The sequence below is a fragment of the Natator depressus genome, chromosome 2, assembly GCF_965152275.1.
Source record: "Natator depressus isolate rNatDep1 chromosome 2, rNatDep2.hap1, whole genome shotgun sequence".
NCBI classification, from domain to species: domain Eukaryota; kingdom Metazoa; phylum Chordata; order Testudines; family Cheloniidae; genus Natator; species Natator depressus.
Window position 1 is genome coordinate 121,718,137 of NC_134235.1, and position 21,049 is coordinate 121,739,185.

Sequence of the window (21,049 nt, forward strand, 5' to 3'; positions counted from 1 at the left end):
AAATGTAACCCAGTGCAGAGAATGGTTACATAGAAGCAGCATGGATTGCACTGGAAGGTGACCTTCTACTTCAGGCAATAGATAATCATGAGTGTCTTCTTCTTTCCTTAATTTCTTTTTTAAAACTAGCAATAACCTTTATTTAAAACAAAAACAAAAGCAAAACCCTAAGGAAACCGATTCCCAGTGAAAAATATTTTACGAAGGGAAAATGAGGAACCAAAAACTAGTAGGAAAACCTGAGTCAAAACATTAAGATTTAAGTTTTGATTTTCAAGGGAAGGGAAATTATTTTCATATGAAGTCACCGAATGTTTTTAAAGATGTGAATTCCATTTTTTAAAATCTGTTCCTCAATGGGACCAGCATCTACTAAACAAACATTCTGATGTTTCTATTTCAGAGCTTTGTGGTACTTGCCAGGACCTGAACTAGCCCACCTGAGCTGATTAATACTTATGTGTTGAGAGTGAATTTATTTTCATGGATTTAACAGCTTCAGCTGTCTGCCACTGGTGATAGATATGGATGACCCTCATTCAACTAATTAACCAAATGCAAACTTGTTTCTGTGTCATTAATGAATCTTCCACTCTGAGATGAAAGTAAAATTAATCTTCTTGGATTAACTGATTGGATGCTTAGTTTAAGGAGTCTAACCAGTAGATGGTAAGACATTGTAATTACATCATGATTTACTGCAAAATCTCACTTGGAGAGCTGTAAAAAACATTTATATCTCTTATTGCAGTACAGCATGTGTTAAGAAATGAAAAGGAAAGGGGGGAAAAAATCAATTTGATTATGGAAGAGAGGAACACAGAGACACATATTTCAGCTGCATGGCAAAAGAGTTCAATGGTGTCAGAAGTTAAATTAGTTCAGAGCCTCCTATTCTTTCCTAAGTCTCCAATTCAGCAAAGCACTTAAGTATACACTTAATTTTTAACAAATGATTATATACTCATGGACTGAAGCACATGCTTAAGTGCTTTGCCGATTAGGGGTAGACGTAAGCATATGATCACGTGCTTTGCTGAATGGGGGCCTAACCCAGTACATGACAGGGAAGATGTTAACAGTTTTTCAGACAATCTTGATTTATCCTTAGAATTTCTGTCCTTAGCACCTGTGGCCTGGAACTAAACAGACGACTAGTAAGTAGGATGTGTGTGAGGGTACCCACTACAGCAACATAAAGCTAAAGATGAAGAAAGACAAAAAAACAGGAATTCTCTCTCTCTCCTCCCTCCCCCGCCCCCAAAATGATCATGCTTAAAATGAGCAATGAATGAAAACAACAGTTTGGATAATACAAGTTCCCGTGCTCATGCACACAAACTCATCACCAAAAGGTCAAACTGAATCCCCTGAAAAACAGACCCCTAATTTATGCAAGTTCTGATAAGTGTGTGGCATATTTATTTAATATTAAAGACCACCACCTAGCTCTTATATACAGCTTTTCACCAAAACATCTCAAAGTGCTTTACAGAATCTATTTGGATTTGTTTTTCTTTAGTCATTTTTTTAAAATATATAAAAAATATTTCATAGTTACAATATTTTATAGCAGAGACTACACTATGCAGTTTGCATGGATGTAAGGAACCAGCTGGCTTCAGGCTGCCAACACCTTTGTGTATGGATATTATACAATAACACAAGCTCTGTCTTACTTCTTAAAATATTCATATAGTGTTACTTGTGCCTATTATTTCCTCAAGTGAGTCCTGTGATATTGCAGAGATATTATGCCTTCTGCTGCTCTGTGAAAGCTGACTACTTTCACAATAAGAAAAATCAGCAGTGGACAGTACCGCCGTTAAAGTAGAAATGGCAATACAGCCTTTTCTCTGAGCAGCATCACAATTGGGTTCATTTTTCAAGGTACATGCTAATTCAAGGCAAATCCATGGACATTTAATATGAAAGATGGTTCTTGGAGAATAAACAATCGCTTTACAGCAAAGAGTGATTATTATGTTTCTTCAACTCTGGAGAACATTCTTAATGTTGCCTGTGAGTCATAGGTCTTTCCTACATGTGGAAAAAAGATAATGGCTACAATAATCCTTCTAGTAATGCCACCAGCTGAATTTCAACTTTCAACCCCCTCTTCAAAGTTAAAAGTGAGCTTCCAAAGCTTTTAGGAGGCTGCTGCCCTTTTCAAACTGCATTTCAGGTGCATCGTTCTTCCTGATTTATTCATGCTAAAATGTTATGCACTATTCTCCTTACGTGTAAAGCTAGAGAGGGCTGTATAGCTTTACTCTGCATCCTGGCAACCTGCTCAGATGAAGCTTGGGTGCACTGTGAATGTGTCTTTTGGCTAGTTAGAAGAATATTAGTTATGGCCTTAACTGAGACCATCCACCGACATGTAAAATAAATGCAAACACTTTTTTCTCCCCTGCACAGTAGGAAAGTTCCACTGCCCCATAGTCCAAAACCATGGTGACATAACTTAAGTTACTTTTCCTGAGCAGAAGGGAGCTGCAGGGGCAAGAAGTGGAGGGGGCAGTAAATGAGCAAAATCTGAAGAAATTCAATACAGTGACATGTAACAGTTTGGAGATATGGAGGGTGGACAAAACCCCTGCCCAAGATTGTGCAGGTGAGTGGATTAGGATTGCTTGGGGGTAGAGGTACCCCTGAACGATTCCCATGACATAACAGAGAAAATTAAATGGAGCTTCATTGAGAGGAGCCATGCTGCTTTGTTACACAAGCACACTGCAGCTCAGGATCACATCTAACCAGAAAAAGAAGTCACCTGCACCAAAATGAGAGCCTCAACAACATCTGCCTCTTAGGGTATATCTACATTGCACACTAAGACCTGGCTTTTACTCAGGTTTGAACCCAAGCCCCTCTTCCATCCACACAGAAATCAGTGTAGCTTGGGTCTGTAAATACCCAGGACATGGGTCCTAGGACCTTGTGTGGGAGAGGTCAGAACCCTTGGCTTGGGGCTTAGCCCGGTCATTTTGCAGTGTGGACACAGGTCAAGCAGTCAGCATGTCTGTGTTGTGAAGTATGGGCACATTAGGAGTGCTGTGAGACCCGGGTCCAGCAATTGTAAACCCCAGCTTCTAATGCAGTGTGGACACTCAAGTGTGGGCTTGGAAACACAGAGTCCACAAGCCTTGGTCCCAGAGGCCTGTGTTTACAATGCAATGAGACATACCTTTAGAGATATAGGTATCTATTAGTATTTTTAAAAGGTGGTTTTGTCAAGCAATGTATGTGAAATGAGTTTGGTTGTTGAAGTCCAGTTCCCAGTGGACTCACATCCACATGACAGAATCTACTATCACAGTCGACAATCTTGTTGCAGATGCAGGAGAGAGGCCAATTAAGGAAGAAAATACCCCTAGAGCCAGTTCTTCCCAGTCACTGTTAAGACATATTAGTGAGACAATATTGAGCATTGTGCTCTGGTGCCGTCTATCCTGTACATGGTACTGGGAGGTGGGTGGGTGGGGAGAAAACGTAGATATAAGTTTCCAGATATAAGTACATCCCACACACTTCACCAGCAGTAAAATTAACTAGAAATAAATAAATAAAAACTCTAAGAAAATCTGTCCTTTCAGAAAGTGCCCACCATTCCAATGAATTCCAGTTTCAGACTTACTGGGTTAATAGTCCTGCCATCAGGATGTTCTGAAATCACATACTGAAGCAATACCATATATGGGTTGTGGTTTATTGTGAACTGTAGTAAAATTGTAAACTACCACTTAAATGCTGAGGGGGGTTTCCTGGTCCTGCTTGCAGGTTAAGGGTACATCTGCATTGCAATGAAAGACCAGGTCGACTGACTTGGGCTTGCAGGGCTAAAAATTGCAGTGTGGACACTGGGGCTTGGGCTAGAGCCTTACATGGGAAGGTGTGGGGGTCTGGGGAGCTCAGAGCCCATGCTCCAACCTGAGCCCAAATTTCTATACTGCAATGTTTAGCCCTGCAGCCTGGATCAATTGATCTGAGCTCTTAGACTCAGTGCTGCAGGTTTTTTATTGTAGTGTAGGTGTAGCCTAAGAGGCTTTGTATGGAAGCATGTAATCAGAGTTAATTCTGCACAGAGCCAGGTGGGGTGAGTTGTCCCTCTCTGTTGTAGGGAGCAACCTGCTTTCTCCCCACCCACCACCCCCAACCTCTTCCAGCAAGAGTATTTTATGTTTTTATCAGTTTCTCCATGTGTACGCTGTGGACGTAACATCCCACAAGGCTGCTTCCATCCCTTATATCATCTCATACTACATTCCAGCAAGTAAAACAAGAGGATGGAAGGACATGGACAGTTGCTACAATTACTTTTACTCAAAAACGTTATGGCTCGGCAATATGGTCTAATGACTAGGCCACTGACTGCAGTCAGAAGTCCTGGATTCCATTCCCAGTGCTGCCACTGACCTGCTGTCCCATGTACTAACTTGGACAAGTTACTTCACCTCTCTGTGCCTCTTTCCCCTCTCACCTATTGTCTTTCTTGTCTATGTTAATTGTAAACTCCTTAGGGTGGGAACTGTCTCTTACTATGTGTTTGTACAGTCTTGCTTGGGGCATGCAGGCTTCTAATATAATACCAGAAATCAATAAAATTGATAATTAAGACAACATTGGTATAATTGGTCAAATTCATGTCTAGTGGAACATCATTAAGGAATTCCATGGAGGATGAATTTGATCTTTTAGGAGCCTGATATAAACACTTGTTGCTCCCATGGTCTTCACTGGGAGGAGAGGGGCAAAACACCTTATAGGATTGGCCCTATTTTGGCAGGAAGTTAATCCTTCTGATCCTGAGTGAACAATTGTGCTATCAAAAAAAGAATTAAGGAAAGTGTTTAGAAGAACAAACTTGACTGTTTGGCCAAACCTAAATCCATGTTAACGCTCAGAAACCAGCTTGACTTTCCAGATACAACCTCTCATTCTGCAAAGTGGCTGAGGTTGGAGTATTATAGTAGTGACCTGCATAACAAGCAAGGAATTTATGTACAAAGCAAATCTTACTGGGCATTGTACTTAGTGGCATTGATTGTCTCTGAAAGGAGCATCAATTCTATCTTGTCCAGCTTTTTTGTAAATCAGAGTCTGTAATTCAGAGACTGTGGGTGGGAGAGACTGGAAGAGGTTACTAAGAGGGATCATTGTTAGGGCTCCTAGCACTCCATTTTGATCAGGAGACAGCCAACTTTATCTCAGCACTAAAACTGGCTGATATTTGAGAATGTCCAGGACAGATGGGAGTTATAGTAATCTCTTTCTCAAGTATCAGTTGAGGCCAACGAGATCCTGGTCTAAAGCAAAGCAGGTTTAGCAAATACAACACCTCGGGAAGCAGAGTTAGTGAGCCCTTTCCTATCCCTAGCCTCCAACTTTGACTCATTTTAGCATCTTGAGGACTGATGCAAACCCCATTTAAGTCAATAGAAGGTTTTTTTCTGCCTCTAGTGATTGCAGGCCTGTCAGGGCAGGAATTGCTTTTTTTCTGGGTTTGTACAGCACCCAGCACAAAGAGGTCCTGATCCCCATTGGAGTCTTTGGGTGCTATCATAGATTAATATTTACTGATACTATTCTTCCTAATCTCTGAACCAGGTCCTTGGTTACACAAGAACAGCTGAGATCTTTGGTAGCCCTGACTTAAAGTAGGACCTGAGTGAGCGTGAAGGACCCCTTCCCCCCAACACTAGCCCTCCATAGTTTTCTTTCATGTATAAGTTAATACCCATATTGCATAAAGCACAAAATAGCTAATCTGTAATTGGTTAAAATAGCAGCCAAAAACTGAACCGGGGGAGGGGAACTTGAGGGTGGGTGTTGTCTTTTAAGCCCTTTTAGCACATTTTAGGACAAAGCCCAAGTCAAAAGAAATAGCAATTTTTGGATAAACTAGCACGTTCATTCCCATAACCTCAAATGGAAAATCCCAATCATCCGTGAAATCAAAGAGAAAACAAGTTCCTCCTACAAGAACGCTTTAGTAATTATACTGCTTGGGATCAGGATTCTCTCTTTTACCCTCCCACAGACATTCTTTCTTGTGATCTTTTACCAGTTTCCCTATTAGAGGGAGAAAATCAGATTGGGGGGGGGAGATAAACACACACTAAAATGCAACACTTATCTCAATGATGCTGACCTACAAAATGAACATTATTCTAGTTGCACAGACAGAAATCTCCTCTACGCTGACTGGGAAAGTAACGAAATAGCACTTCAGATCAAAGAACTGCCAAACACCACATACTCTCAGCCCAATTAATAAAATGACACAGTCAGCAACCCTCCAACCTGACACTCTCCTTAGGCCCCATATTCTCTTGTCAGTTATGGACTGTACGTTCTGACTTTTGTTACAATTTAAGTAGAGAGCTAATGCAACCCTTTTTCAACCACAAATACAGCGACGTCTTGAGAAATATGTAGTGATGAAATATGGCATATCTTAAAATAGGGTCTTTTCTTCTTTTGGAATATTTTATTTACTGAGTGTACGAAAGTCAATTGAATACTGCACACATAATTAATGTATGTTATCAATAAACAGGCTTAAAAGGCAATCAGCTCTAAACCGTAACCTTAAACACAGAGTAGGGATAGTTACATGCCAAAAAGGTGTGCACTGAGACAGCATTACATCAGTAAGTAAAGACCGCACTGTATCTCAAACTGGTGCCTGCACTACTTTACAAAGACATGGACTCAAACCAGAGCAACCAAAGCCAAACCAAAAGATTGCAGACCATTCTCTATTCAGCTGATGAATTAACATTATTTTTATTATTTGTCTCACCCAGCACCGAGAGGCCCCAACAGAGGTAAGAGCCTCACTGTGATAGGTGCTATACAAACACACAGTAAAAGACAGTCCCTGCCCAAAGCTATTGCAATCGAAAAAGGCAAGATAGTTAAAGGGTGGGAGAAAAGAAGGAATATCAACTCCATTTCACAGAGGAAGAACCGAGGCACAGAGAGAGATTAAGACACTTGAACCGAGGTCTCCCCCTTTGGCTAGTGGCCCCATCTTTCCTCCAATGGGACTCATGATGAAGGTGATGGGAGACCATATTTTGATATTTTGTTATTTTCTAGTATATGGGAAAATTTTGCTCTGTTATATTGATACAAATCTGGACTAACTCCACCAAGGTCAGTGGCAATACTCTGAACTTTCACTAGCATTACTGAGGGCAGAATTTTTATCACTTGACCAAACTATAAAATGATTGTATTCCTTTTACAAGTCAGAGAAGAGCTGGAATGCAAAAATTAAAGACCAGATACTTAACATATCAGTGTCTAATGATAGTTAATAAAAAGCAAAACCCCCAGTAATGTTATTGTTTGTCTGTTCTTACATATATTTACATCAACTACACACACGTTTCCTTAATTCCTGCTGCTGCTTAATATAATTTAACCCAACAAACAAACAAACAGGGCTGATATCTGAAAGTTGGCAGCCTGATAACAGGATCTCTGTAATGTACTTTCAAACAACACTTGCTATCAGGTACAGCCCTCTGTAGAAGGGGTATGCATGGTTGTATTGCTGCAGGAGCACCTTAGGGCAGAAATTAACTTAGGGATACACTGTACGATCCTTCTTTTTGAGGTACCTAGGACTTGTCTATACAAACATTTACTTTGTGGCAAGATGGGGTGTAAATCTATCCCTCACTAGTCTGCCATGTACTGAGTCCACGTGGACCCTACTGACATGCACTGATAGTTCCTTAGCTTTGAGCTACTCCTGTTTCAAAGGAGGGTAAATCAAAGCTTCTAGGGAACTGTTAGTGTGCATCAGCAGGGTTCACATGGACAGTTATGTGTCAGGCTAGTGTAGGGTAGATTGCCACAAACTAGCTGTTCACAAGGCCTAATTCACAAGAGCAATCCCATTGGTTTCAGATGAACTACTTCCAAATGTTGTGCAATCTAGCCAGAGAGTCATAACTCCTTCCCTAACTCCTCCTTTGCTCCAAAAGGGAAATAATCTCAGACAGCCACTTAAAAAGTGCATATTAATTACCCCCTGTACACCAGCTCAGCTCCACAGGCTGGCACATAAGAAATGTAGGGGAAATCAAGACTCCATTCATTCTCCCAACCCTCTCAGCCACCTCTGTGCCCAGTTGGGGAGAGCAGCAGCAGCCCAGTAGAGGTGAGTGTTCCCTTATATCCAATAGCCCATTGGTTAGGGCACTCACATAGATGTGGGAGACCTAGCTTCAAATCTCCCCTCTGGAACAGGGACTGGAACCCAGGTGTTCACCCTCGCAGGTAAGTGCCCTAACCACCAGACTAACCACATTCTCTCTCTCTCTCTCTCTCTTACTATTTTGTTTTATTTATACCAAGTGGAACAGCTTCAAGATGAGAGAACAGGTGAATCTGCAATTGTCAAGGGCTGACTTTTTAAATCTTATCAAGGATGCCTCCAGCCTTGGGGTTGGCTCTTTTTTGAATCTCATACAAATAAAAATAAACACACACAAACTTCCAAGATGCTGGAAAACAACAGTGAGAAAAAATATATACATAAATGATTACCTCAGTGTTGTTTCCATGCACTTTTTTCCTGTGTTCTGCACTTTTGACTAGTGCTCTGAACATTATACTGCATCCTACAGTCTTCCAACCTATTGACACAGTCATGTCTGAATGTCTAGGAAACTATTCAGAGGACCTAATCCTGCACCTGGGAATTCTGCCACTGATTTCGCGATCAGACCCAAAACCAAGGTGTTTGTTACAGAAAAAAAACACAGAGACCTATTTTTTACATATTCTGTTTCTCTGGCTTGCTTTTATGGATTTGGCAACAGATTGTTGGCCCTTGATCTTGCAGTCTTTAATCTCTCATAAGCATGTTCCAGCACCATATTATATCTGGAAATTCAGACTATGGTCTGGTAGGTTGGCTCAGTAATATCTGCTACTTGTAGATAACCTGACCTGCTGATTTTCCTGTGGAAAAGGTTAGGTCCCATTGTATTGTCACTTCCAAATGAATAAAATAAAATAATGTGGAATAGACAAGGGGGTTTTGGTTGGCTGGTTGGTTTTCCTTAAAATTGCAGGTATTTTAGGCTATATTTCATGGTGGTTGTGTTTAAGGCAGAGTCAGATTTTGAAGGATAAAGCCGGACACGAGGACACAGCAAGAATTCAGAAGAACAAACTCTGCTCTCCATTTCACTGTTGTAAATCTGGAATAAATTTACCCTGGGTATGACAGAGCAGAATTTGGCCTAGAAATGTCCAGGAAGTCAAGACTTAAGAAAAAAAAAGTGGATTCAGTTCCCCTTTCATTTTCATTTGCCCCTTTTACTTTCTTCTTACCCTCAAGGGCTTATTATACTACTCCTTCCTCAATGGGCTGCATGTAGAAATTATTGTGTGAAATTCTCTGGGCTGTGTTATGCAGAAACAAGATCACCACAATGGTCCCTTCCAGCCTTCAAAAAAATCTATGATTCCTTCCAGAGATGACCAGATTTGATTTATCAAGAACACCGATACTGTATTTGAGTTGGGGCAGGGATAGTTAGATAATTCCCTCTTCACTATATCCTGCTGGTCTAGGAATAGGAGAAGGAACTTGTGACCTACAATAGTTTTCAAGAAAAATCTTTTGCAAAAGCAGACCATCAGGGCACCATGCTTTAAACAAACAACGAAGACTAATTAAAATATGGAAAAAAGAAATAGACCCACTCGTGGCAGGCAAGCAACATATTGACCTTGAGAGATAAAAGTTACCTTGATTGTGGAATAATGCCAGCAGCCAAAGTAATCACAACTATGGAAATGTCTAACACTTTGTGCCATATTTAATAGTTTCTGTCATCTCAATTGCATCACACTGTGAAGAAAAAAAAAAACTATTGGACTGGCTCACAGAAGACAACTTATCACATGGCCAAACCACCACATCACTGCATTCCATCTTGATAACAGGAATGCTAAGTGCTGAAAGTGACATTCTGCAGCAACGTTGTGTGACATGACTCCACTCTGACCTATCTCAGAGTGAAGCTGGATCTCAGGCTAACCTTCCATGACCATCTGAAGAAGGTAGCTGCCAAGACAAAGACAAGGGTCAACCTGGTCAGCGTCAGTATCAGTGTTATGGACATCAGCAATGGCCCTTGTGTACTCCGTAGAAGAGTACTGGGCACTGGTATGGACCAGAAGTAGTCCTATTTGACTTGTTGATGTCCAACTAAACATTACTATGCAGTGCATCATTGGAACTCTCAAGTCAAGACCTTGGTTGCCAGCGTTGTTGCACATTGCTCACCCATCCATTCCCCTGCGATGCCGCAACCCTTTGGGAATTCCAGAGGATCATGGAAAATGAACATCTTCCCATCCATCAGGACCTTAACAAGTCCATCACCACCACTTGAAGTCACGTAAGCCCTTTTGGACCCACACATTTAACCTACAACAATGCAACTTCAACGCTGATGAAGCTTGGAAAGCTGAATGTAGTTCACAAGAAGTCACAAATAAACACTTGGTGAAAGACCTGATGCAGAAAATCCCTGGCTTTGATCTCCCACAAAGCTCATGGGCAACCCTAACCATATCTGCACAAACCATGGCAGATGTGAATAGTTGCTGTGCAAATGGAAAATTAAAGACTCTCCAGTGTGCGACTGTGGTCACCCAGAACAGACCATGGAACGTATAATAACTCAATGCCCAATTCACAAATATGAAGGAGGCATCACAGCAATATACTCTGCTATTCCAGATGCAATTATTTGGCTTAACTGTCTAAATATAAAATTATAGCTGTTGCTCTACATTTACATCAGCCAAAGAAGAAGTCAACCCCGTGCCCAATACTTAGTCCAAGTACTCGGGCCAGGTGCTGGGCAAGTGCCCAGGGTGGCAGAATTCTCCTCACTTCAGGCAGCAGAGAATCTTCAGAACTCTTCTACAAAGGCAATTTCAGCCCAACAGCTGAAGCCATCTACAAAAAGCACTTATCCAAGGTCCCAGTGGGTGGGGCAAAGGGTGCCATGCAAAGTGTCCAGTCATGCCCTGCCCCTACCTTCTGCCACATAAGGAACTCACATGGATTGGGGCTCTATACAAGTCAAGGTCACACATCCTTTGCATGATCCCCTCCTGCTCTAGCTGTACCATACCAGTTCTGGTGCAAAGGGGTCTCTGTGGCTGTGGAGAAGGGCACTGGTTTTGTCCCAGATTGAGACCTAGTATAAGTTGCAACTCTTTTTGCTTGAATGAAGTTACATGAGGGCTGAATTTGGCTCATGACAAGCATTGCTAGTATAAAACAAACTAATTGTAGAGCTGTTTTAATACATTCAGGGGCAATTCAACTAACCTAAGTTCCTTAGAACTCGTGATCCTAAGTTAAGATACTTTCCTAAGTTTCTTTCCTCAGTTTGTTTTGAGTGAAAATGGCTACCCTGATTCAGGAAAGCAATTAAGGATGTGCTTTATTTTAAGCATGCGTTTAAATTCAGTTGACTGACGCAAAGTTTACCACATGCTTAAGAGCTTTCCTGAATTGGGATCAAAGGGCCTGAAACATCTTTCAAGTCAACAGACATTTGACAGTGGGGAAGACCATACATAATTGTAGCTGAGGAAGATGCTAGTGTCTTTCTGTATACAGAGCTGTCATTTTCCTCTGAGTGGAGGATATTTTTAGTGTTTTAAAATCCATACAATCAAGAAAAAAAGAAAAGCAGGTTTTGAAATGGTTGTTTTATGCATTCTTAGTGTTGATTTTATCACTTCAGAAATGCCAGGCAGCTAATGCATGGCTATCCTATTTGCAATGAGGGATCAAACTCCTGGTATGGTTGAAGCCTTTCTGGTTTGGAATTTTTATTGACTGGAAAAACAGACAGTGTTTAAACCTCTACGCTCTTCAGAACACCAACGAAACACTCTCTCTAAACCCAATCACATCACACCGCCTCAGCCCTCATCTGTATAAATGGTAACAGGTTCTTTTTTAAGTTCTCTGTACATCTCTAAAAGTGCAGTGCCAGATGTTTGAAATGTCAACAATACCAGGTGGTTGCAATGCAGTGACCTCCGTGGTTTCCCATTCAGTAGAAGTGGCTGGTGATGTAAATATAATTGTGGTGCATTCCACTAAAAATGGGCATAATTATAATATAGCAAATAAAAGCGTTTACAAAGCTAAATACATTAATAACTTTTTTTTTCATTATAATAGACTCTCTCTGGGTATTATTAGTGCCTCTAAAAAAGCAAACTGTTAAGGTGATGAGAATGAGTATGTCTGAGATGGAAGACCAACAGTAGTTACACTCCGTTTGCATTCATTTCCTCACAAGCTGAGTAAAAAAAAATACTAAAAAAAAAATGTTCTTTGTTCACTAAGCCAGGAGTTCTCAAACTTCATTGCACCGCGACCCCCTTCTGACAACAAAAATGATTACGTGACCCCAGGAGGGGGGGAATGAAGCCTGAGTCCACTTGAGCCCTGCCGCTCTGAGTTGAGGGGGCCAAAGCTAAAGCACAAGGGTCTTCAGCCCCAGTCAGGGGGCCTGTAACCTGAGGCCCACTGCCCAGGACTGAAGCCTTCAGGCTTCGAGCCCAGACAGTGGGGCTCAAGCTTCAGCTTCAGCCCCTGGCCCCTGCAAGTCTAAGCCAGCACTGGTGACCCCATTAAAAGAGGTCACGACCCACTTTGGGGTCATGATCCTCAGTTTGAAAACCTCTGCACTGAGCCATTGCAACAGCAGATTGTATATTTTCCTACTGTCCAGAGGCCTCGACAACAGGGCTGGCCTTAGGGAAACTGGCATCCTTGGTGAACTTGTAATTGGGTGCTCCTGGGCCCCGCTGCCTCCCTGGGCTCCCCATTCCACTTCCCCCCATTGACCCTGACTCCGCTGCCCCTCCAGGTTCCCCAGCCAACACCCACTGCCCCTGTGCCTTGCTGCCTGTCCCCCCCCCCACCAACTGCCCCAAGCTCACTTTATCAGACTCACACCCAAAGCCTGCCCCACCCTTTGCTTTTTGACCATGGCACCCCTCTCCACCAATGGCACGATGGGTAGTTGCTCATGTCACCCACCCATAAGGCTGGCCCTGCTCAACAAACAGCTAAAAAAAGGCTGTTTTCTCTTTTTGCATTTGAGAAGCAAACTTGGTGAAAAAATATGTTCCCATCTTCAAAATTAATTGAAAGAAGCATGTAAAAATATGCTTAAAGTAGCCAGCCTAAATATATACATATATGTCATTGCCAGAAAAGAAAAAAATAAACAAACACACCTTCAGCTGATGTAAACTGGCATTGTACCATTGACTTCAAAATACCTGCACCAATTTACACAAGGATCTCACCCCATATTTCTGCATTATATTTAAAGGCCCAACTCCTTAGTCTTGCTATGGTTGCTTTGCACTGCTCTGGTGATGCAAAACAGGTGGTCCAAGTTCCCTGGTGCAGGGGAATCTGCATGTGATGCAGAACCATCACCCCCACCTTCCCTGCTTTTAGGGTTGCCAGGCGTCCGATTTTCAACTGGAATGCTGGTCGAAAAGGGACACTGGCAGCTCCAGTCAGCACCATACATAAAAAAGTCCGGTCAGCGGTGCAGTGGGGCTAAGGCAGGCTCCCTGCCTGCCCTGGTTCTGAGTAGCTCCCGGAAGCAGCTGGCACGTCCCTGAGGTCCCTAGGCGCAGGGGTGATCAAGGAAGCTCCGTGTGCTTCCCCTGCCCCCAGCACTGGCTCTGCAGTTCCCATTGGCCAGCCTTATGGTTTACAGCAACCTTCAGCCTTCTTTGAACAAAACAGATGTCAAAGGCAATGTAAGTTAATGCTATTAAAAATGAGAGATGGACTGAGGAAGTGGTGGTTTGAGCCAACAATGGATCAGATGGATGCATGTGTATAAAAGGTAGGGCAATGAAGTAATAAGCAAGGAAAAGAAACAATATTACACTTAATGGTCCATATTCAGTGCTAGTGGAGGGATCCCAGCAGTGCAGATTCTGCCTGGAATAGAATTATGGTGGTACAAGGTACCCATCACCTCCCTTCAGTTGAGGAACCCACAAGTTGCCAGTGCACCCCCAAAATAGATGAAATGGGTAACTGAGGGGGCCCAGAGCAGTCAGGCCATGAACCAATTCAGCTTATCCCCTATTTATTTATTTTTCTTTTCTATGTTGCCTCAGGTGGGGTTTGAAGCTGCCCTTACCCAAGGGAACCCTCAGGGTTCGGTGGCAATTCAACCACAACCTGCCTTGTCTCCTGCTGCAGCCCTCCAGGAATTTCATTTCACCAGCAAGAATTCTCTTATGTTCCAGATACATCAATGTTTTCTCAGCAAAGCTCCTATATCCATACTTCTAAACAGTTGCCTTTTTCATTTCCCCACACTGATATCTGTTTTCAGTGTAGGAGTCTTTTAATCTCATCTCAGCCCCAGACAAGGACCTTTCCACTGCCTCACTAATTGTACTGTCTTCCTAATATCCTGAATCAGAGGGGCTCCAAAGAGTCAGTCCCCTCCCCAACAGCTGTCTGCCTCATTACACAAAGCACTCACAAGTGACCTACTAACCTCTATCCTCCAGACCATGAACTCTCTCACATGCCAATGGGGCAACTCCCTGCTAGGTAACATTTTGCTCTTAGTTACAGTGGTGTCAGTCTGGAGTGACTCAATGAAGTTATTCCCTATTTACACCCGGGTAACTGAGAGCATCATCTGGTCCCTTACATTTTGTTGAACAGGCAAAAACACATGTGATTCTTAATGCTGAAATAGCAAATTCACATTTTTTTCTTTGTGAACAATTTCAGTGATTGTGAATGGTACTGGATTGGCATTCCTGGAGACCATCTTTTATTTCATTTTTTCCTCAAAGCCAGAGGACAAGCGTGTTGATAGCATGAGTAGTCACAAGTGCAAACTCTCTCATGTTGTATGTACATTAATATCTTGTTCTGGAGGGACCATCTAAAAAGTAGTATGAGAGTAGTTCAGAATCTATGCCCATTAAGGGAATGATCCTATAAAGAGATGAGCATCTTCAACTCCCCTTGTAGCACCCTGCAGTATCAGGCCCTCAGTCTGTGGCCTCTGATACCATCAACCAGGGTTCTAGTTGTGATTGTGGTTTCTGTGATATAGATAATGGTCCATTTGGAAGTGGGTTGGGACCGCAAACTCATTCCACAGCCCACCGAAAAGCTAAAAATGGACTTTCGTTCTAATTCACATTTTTCCTTAGTCACCTAGGTGTCAAGGCAGATATTCAAAAGCCCAAAGTACAAGAGAGATACTATAGCTAGTTAGATCACTCTAAAACAAAATAACTTTTAACAATCAAAACTCTCATGAATGTGGGGCTCTGGAAAATGAAAATGAATCTTGTCCCCTTGGACTATGAGAGCCCCGAATTCTTTTGGAGAGTTACATTTTGGAGGAAAAGGCTTTTTTAAAAATACATCGATAATCTTTTATTTAATTTATATGTCTACAGCTGTCAACTGCCTCCAGTCCCTGTTAGTGCAGTGATATGGAAACACTTTTACTGAAAACTTGTTAGGAATACCTCAGAGAGTTCACATTCATATACATTTAAGCGAGTAGATGAACAGAATCTACCTAATCTAATTGGGGAAAAAAATCAATAATGTTTGCTTTCTGCTTATCAGCTGTATCCTATTTCTTGTTGGTTATTGCTTACACTATTTGGAGGAAACCTTTGTTTAGACTTTAATTTGTTCTGTTCCTTTCATGGTCACATCCACTTGTTCAGTTCAACAAGAAGGGAATAGCACATGGGAATAACACATTCTAGAGGATGTATACTGTTGATACGGTATATATCTTGCTGTTACAGTATATATCTTTCAAGCACTTTTTTATTTTATGACTGCACATCCTGAAATTTTTCATAGCAATGGGAACATTTTTAACTGTTTGGTTTAGTTAATAAATGTATTATAATGCGCCAGGGAGAAAATGTAATGTTATGTAGTATAACAATATTTTTAAAAATGTTTATTTTTTTCATTACTATTGTTTTAATCAAGTTCATTTTCAGTATATAACAAATTAACCTGTACGTCTGTTCTACTTTTCCTCCTAAAGGATCCCAAATGTGCTTGACAACATGGACCCTGATTCTGCAATTCTTACTCATTTAAGTACTGCTTAATGTGAATAAGGGGTAAAGTATTGTACCCTTAAAACAGATGCAACAACTATTGCCCTGATGCTTCATAGGTGAATCTTTGTGCCTAGATAGAGCTCCATGATTTCAGTGGGGTTCCAAATAGACTTAGGGGTCCATTTTCATGGGGCCAGTTTCAGGATCAGGGCCTAAACACGAAGGATTTGAAAGAGGAATAGGTGCCCATGTTTTGGTCTTGGCAAAACCTGAATCTCCATGTTACTACTTCTCTGGAACTCTTCTACTGGTAGCGAGTTACTCTGAACTGCACAAAAATACTGGGGTTTGGTACACTAAACAAACCCACAGATCCTGTGAGATCCACTAAATGCATCCGATGAAGTGAGCTATAGCTCACGAAAGCTTATGCGCAAATAAATTTGTTAGCCTCTAAGGTGCCACAAGTACTCCTTTTCTCTTTGTGAGATCCAAGGAGACCTCGTGCCTCTGCATTACCACCTGACTACTCGAGCACTCTGTTGTCATTAATAGTATGGCTCCTGGAGGAATCACAGTACTAGAATTTTCTTTGTGAGCCACTGTCTTTGGGAGCAGTGCTGGGAGGCAGCTCCATGGCATCTAGGAGGAAGTTACAGAAGTTACTGTAGACTCAGTCTGGAATAATCTACTCTGGATTAAACCAGAGTTTTGGTGGGGAGCAGGCAGCAATTCAGTTACCCTGCCAAAGGAGGATCATCAGGTTCTAGATTAGTAACAGGCAAGCCACTGGAGAGGCACTCACCCTTTCCCTGACACCACAGGCAAGATCTATGGGTGTAGACTCCCTTAAACTCATGAAAGTAAAGATCCATGGGGTTGACATTACATGATACAATCTATAAATACCAGTTGTGGGACTCTATTATAGTATGGAAGACAGTATATTACAAGAATAATAGGCATACTGGTTCAAGGAAGTCATTATTAAAACCAGGAATCCCGTACATAAATAGTGGGAGAAAAAGCTCATATTCTAAACTAGACTGCTAGTTTAGAGAACACTCTGATATTCCAAGAGAGGTGATGTCTTTGTTACCAAAGATGCTAAATCCCTGGGAATATCAGTGATCTAGCTATGGTTGAAGCATAGTAGCTGGTGTCCTGAATACTTCTACAGACCATTATCTCTTATAGTAAACTACTAAAGGCTCTAGTGCAGTGGTGGGCAACCTGTGGCTTGCAGGCCCACACGCGGCCCATCAGCGTAATCCGCTGGCGGGCCACTAGTCAGTTTGTTTACATTTGCACGGCCGCCTGCAGCTCCCAGTGGCCATGGTTTGCCATTCCCGGCCAATGGGAGCTGCAGGAAATGGTGACCAGCATGTTCCTGCAGCCTGCGCTGCTTCCCGCAGCTCCCATTAGCCGGGAACGGCAAACCGTGGCCACTGGGGGCTGCGGGCGGCCATGTAAATGTAAACAAACTATCTGGCGGCCTGCCAGCGGATTACTCTGATGGGCCATGTGCAGCCTGTGGGCCGCAGGTTGCCCACCAGTGCTCTAGCGCAGTGATTCTCAAACTAGGGCCGCCGCTTGTTCAGGGAAAGCCCCTGGCGGGCTGGGCCAGTTTGTTTACCTGCCGCGTCCGCAGGTTCGGCCGATCGCAGCTCCCACTGGCTGCTGTTCGCCGCTCCAGGCCAATGCAGGCTGCAGGAAGGGCAGCCAGCACATCCCTTGGCCCGCGCCCCTTCCTGCAGCCCCCATTGCCCTGGAGCGGCGAACCGCAGCCAGTGGGAGCCGCGATCGGCCGAACCTGCGGACGCGGCAAGTAAACAAACCAGCCCGGCCCGCCAGGGGCTTTCCCTGAACAAGCAGCAGCCCTAGTTTGAGAACCACTGCTCTAGTGTATATATGTTAGCTTTACAAGTTATAAAAAAATAAAAATAATAAAGTTGCCTTTCTCCCAGTGTGTGATGAGAGGAAGGAAAACATGGTTAAGTGCTTGTGAATTGTGCAGCCACATGAGTGATATGCGACACAGCTGAACAATCAGATTGCTTAGTCACATTTTATGCATTTTAATTATAAAGGCATTTGTTTGTGGTTGACTTCTGTATTTAAAGCAAAGAGACCCCTTCACCCAGTCTGAGGTGTATAAAAGGAATCTCCATCATCCCAGAGCAATGTATAATTATTATTCTCAGTGTTCCAGCTAGGAGGTAAAGTGATCAGCGCTGGTATCCACCCCATCTCTCCAAGTGTTGCCAGGATACAAATGGCTGTTCCCCTCTCCCTTTTTATTTTTAATTGAAAGCAGATAGAAGCAGTTCCCTGGCATAACAAATTATAACCCTATCCCCTCATTGATTATTCCTAAAGTCCAAGAAATGACACAATGTGCCTGACTTTCATCAGATTTATTCACAATTTACTGCTACACCCAATGAGATAAGAGTTGTTAGGAACACAGTGCTTGTAGGGGTTACAGAGTGACAGGGTGTAAAGATTCAGGCTTTGCAAACCTAACCTACTTTCACCCCAATTTTGAAAGTAGGGTATACTGCAATCTAATTCTATGACATTTTAAAGAAGACTACATATAACTCTTCATGACTGACAAGGCATTTTAGTTAAAAGGGCCTAAATGGGCCTCAACTCTATCAAATTGTTAGTGTTGTTAACTCACTTAGGACACTGCTTATAAAGGATCCTGAACAATCTGTTTTTATACTAATTTAAGTGCTATTGTGCAGGTCTGAGCTCTGCACCAGAAACATGAATACTAGGGCACTAGTAGCACAGCTAATTCTTTTAAAGGCTTGGCTGTTATAGTTACATGTTCATACTATCTGCATAATGAATTGTCCTCTTCCAGGTGATAAATTATTTATCAGAGTAATGAACAGATCAATCAGTGGAGCTTGGTAACTGAAACATACAGCTTTTGGCAAAGCAGCGTCTGCATGTTTACATTTATCACAGAAAATCTTTGACTTTGATGTAAACCTTTCAGAGGCATTTATTAATCATGATCTCATTACAATTTTGGGGGGACTAATGGCTTTTTATTTGTCAGAATTATTTCCAAAGATATAATGCTGTTGTCCAAAAAAAAAAATATAGCTCTATTTTTGCTATTTAACCTTTACACAACTGGTGAAAAGGTAACTTATTTATAATACTGCACTTTATGTATATATATATATATATATATATATATATATATATGAAAATCAAGACTGGTAATAGAAATCAGAGTGATTTCAGATCTGGTGTCAATGGAATGTTAGGGCTTTCAGGTACAATATTTGAAAGCACCTGGTGGATTTGCAGCTGCATACAGTAGTTACTCGCAGTAGAATGGATACTATTACTCTGGGAACAGGTCCAATTCTTTTAGAATATGGCAGGGAGTTGCTAAATGTGGAAACATACATATTGGGTACATTTTAGCGTTTATTAGTGAGAGATTTGGGGATTTAGGCTAGAATGTGCTCTACAATTAATCTGAATGTACATCTACTGAAGGGTGAAATGGTGTATTCTGTATATCATGAAAACAATAAGTGTGAATTAATTTCTGAACCATGGTCCTACAAGTTATTCAGATCAGGTTTGGCAGAGCACTTGATAATAAAGGGAACACGTTCAGAGTTACATAAGGATTTTGCCGCGACTGCCATTATAATCAGCCAGACTCTCGGTATTTTTTGCTTCCACTCTGCCTAATTAAAAACGATAGATAACTTTATTTTTCCTTTTTTCACTTCCTGTAGATATCTCTGTAGACACACTGTCATAGGGACACCTCCAAAAATGTCATGACAAGAGATGATCTTGGAAGGCTGAATATGTGGAAAGAAAACAGTTCTTAGGTCAGAACTTTGATCTTTCCTTCCATCAATATTCAACAAAATGTAATTGTATGTACAAATAATGCATCATGCTGGTTAATTGTGAGATATATATATATAAACCATGTGAAATTAGCTATATTAGTGTATACAGCTTTCCCAGTCTATCTCTACTTTAAGCTTTAATAGGGAAGGCTATTTGGTTCAGGACATTTGCCTTTTGCAAATAAGCTTGAACACATTTAGCTGTACATATAATTCATATCAAACCAACCAGATGTGAAATAATGATGGCCTTAAACATCAAATGATATTTGTGGCACATATGTTATCAATGATTCAAAGTCACTACATTGATATGTACCTGGCTGTGCCTTCTACTGCAATGGATATATAGAACAATCTGCTTCCTTCATGATATTCTACTGCTGAACTTGAAATTAATTTAAGCATTACATTGGAATGAGGCCATCAAATGTGAATTCCTGGGCAAAGCACTATCAAAATTAAATGTGAGAATGAAGCATTGATCAATGGACTGGCTGTTGCCCCTTGAAAAACTAAATACTTTAATCCTGAGGCAGAATATGCACTCTGCATTAGTCGCGTGCATTGACACTTTTTTGAGTCCCACTTTAGACTGAGTAAAAGTATCTGCATATACGTCTGCATCTTGTACCCAATCCTCACTGCAATCAGTGGAGAACTGACTTCAATAGGGGCAGGATTTGGCCTATAAAGTATAACAAGAAAATATCCTAGCTTGCCAGTTTCAGAAAAGTTAAAACATTTTTTACTATTTCTCCTGTTCCAGTGCAGAAGATAGCACTGTGAATGCATAAATATTGTCCTTTTGTACTAAAATACAATGGGAAGGGAGCACAAATATTACAGTTATAATTAATGTTAGTGCTCTTATTAGACGTAAGTATATCATTGGATCATAACCTTTTCTGATGTTTAATTTGAGCACATTCTGTCTCTGCTTCCTGTTTGTTTTCATAATACACTTTGAAAGCATGAAC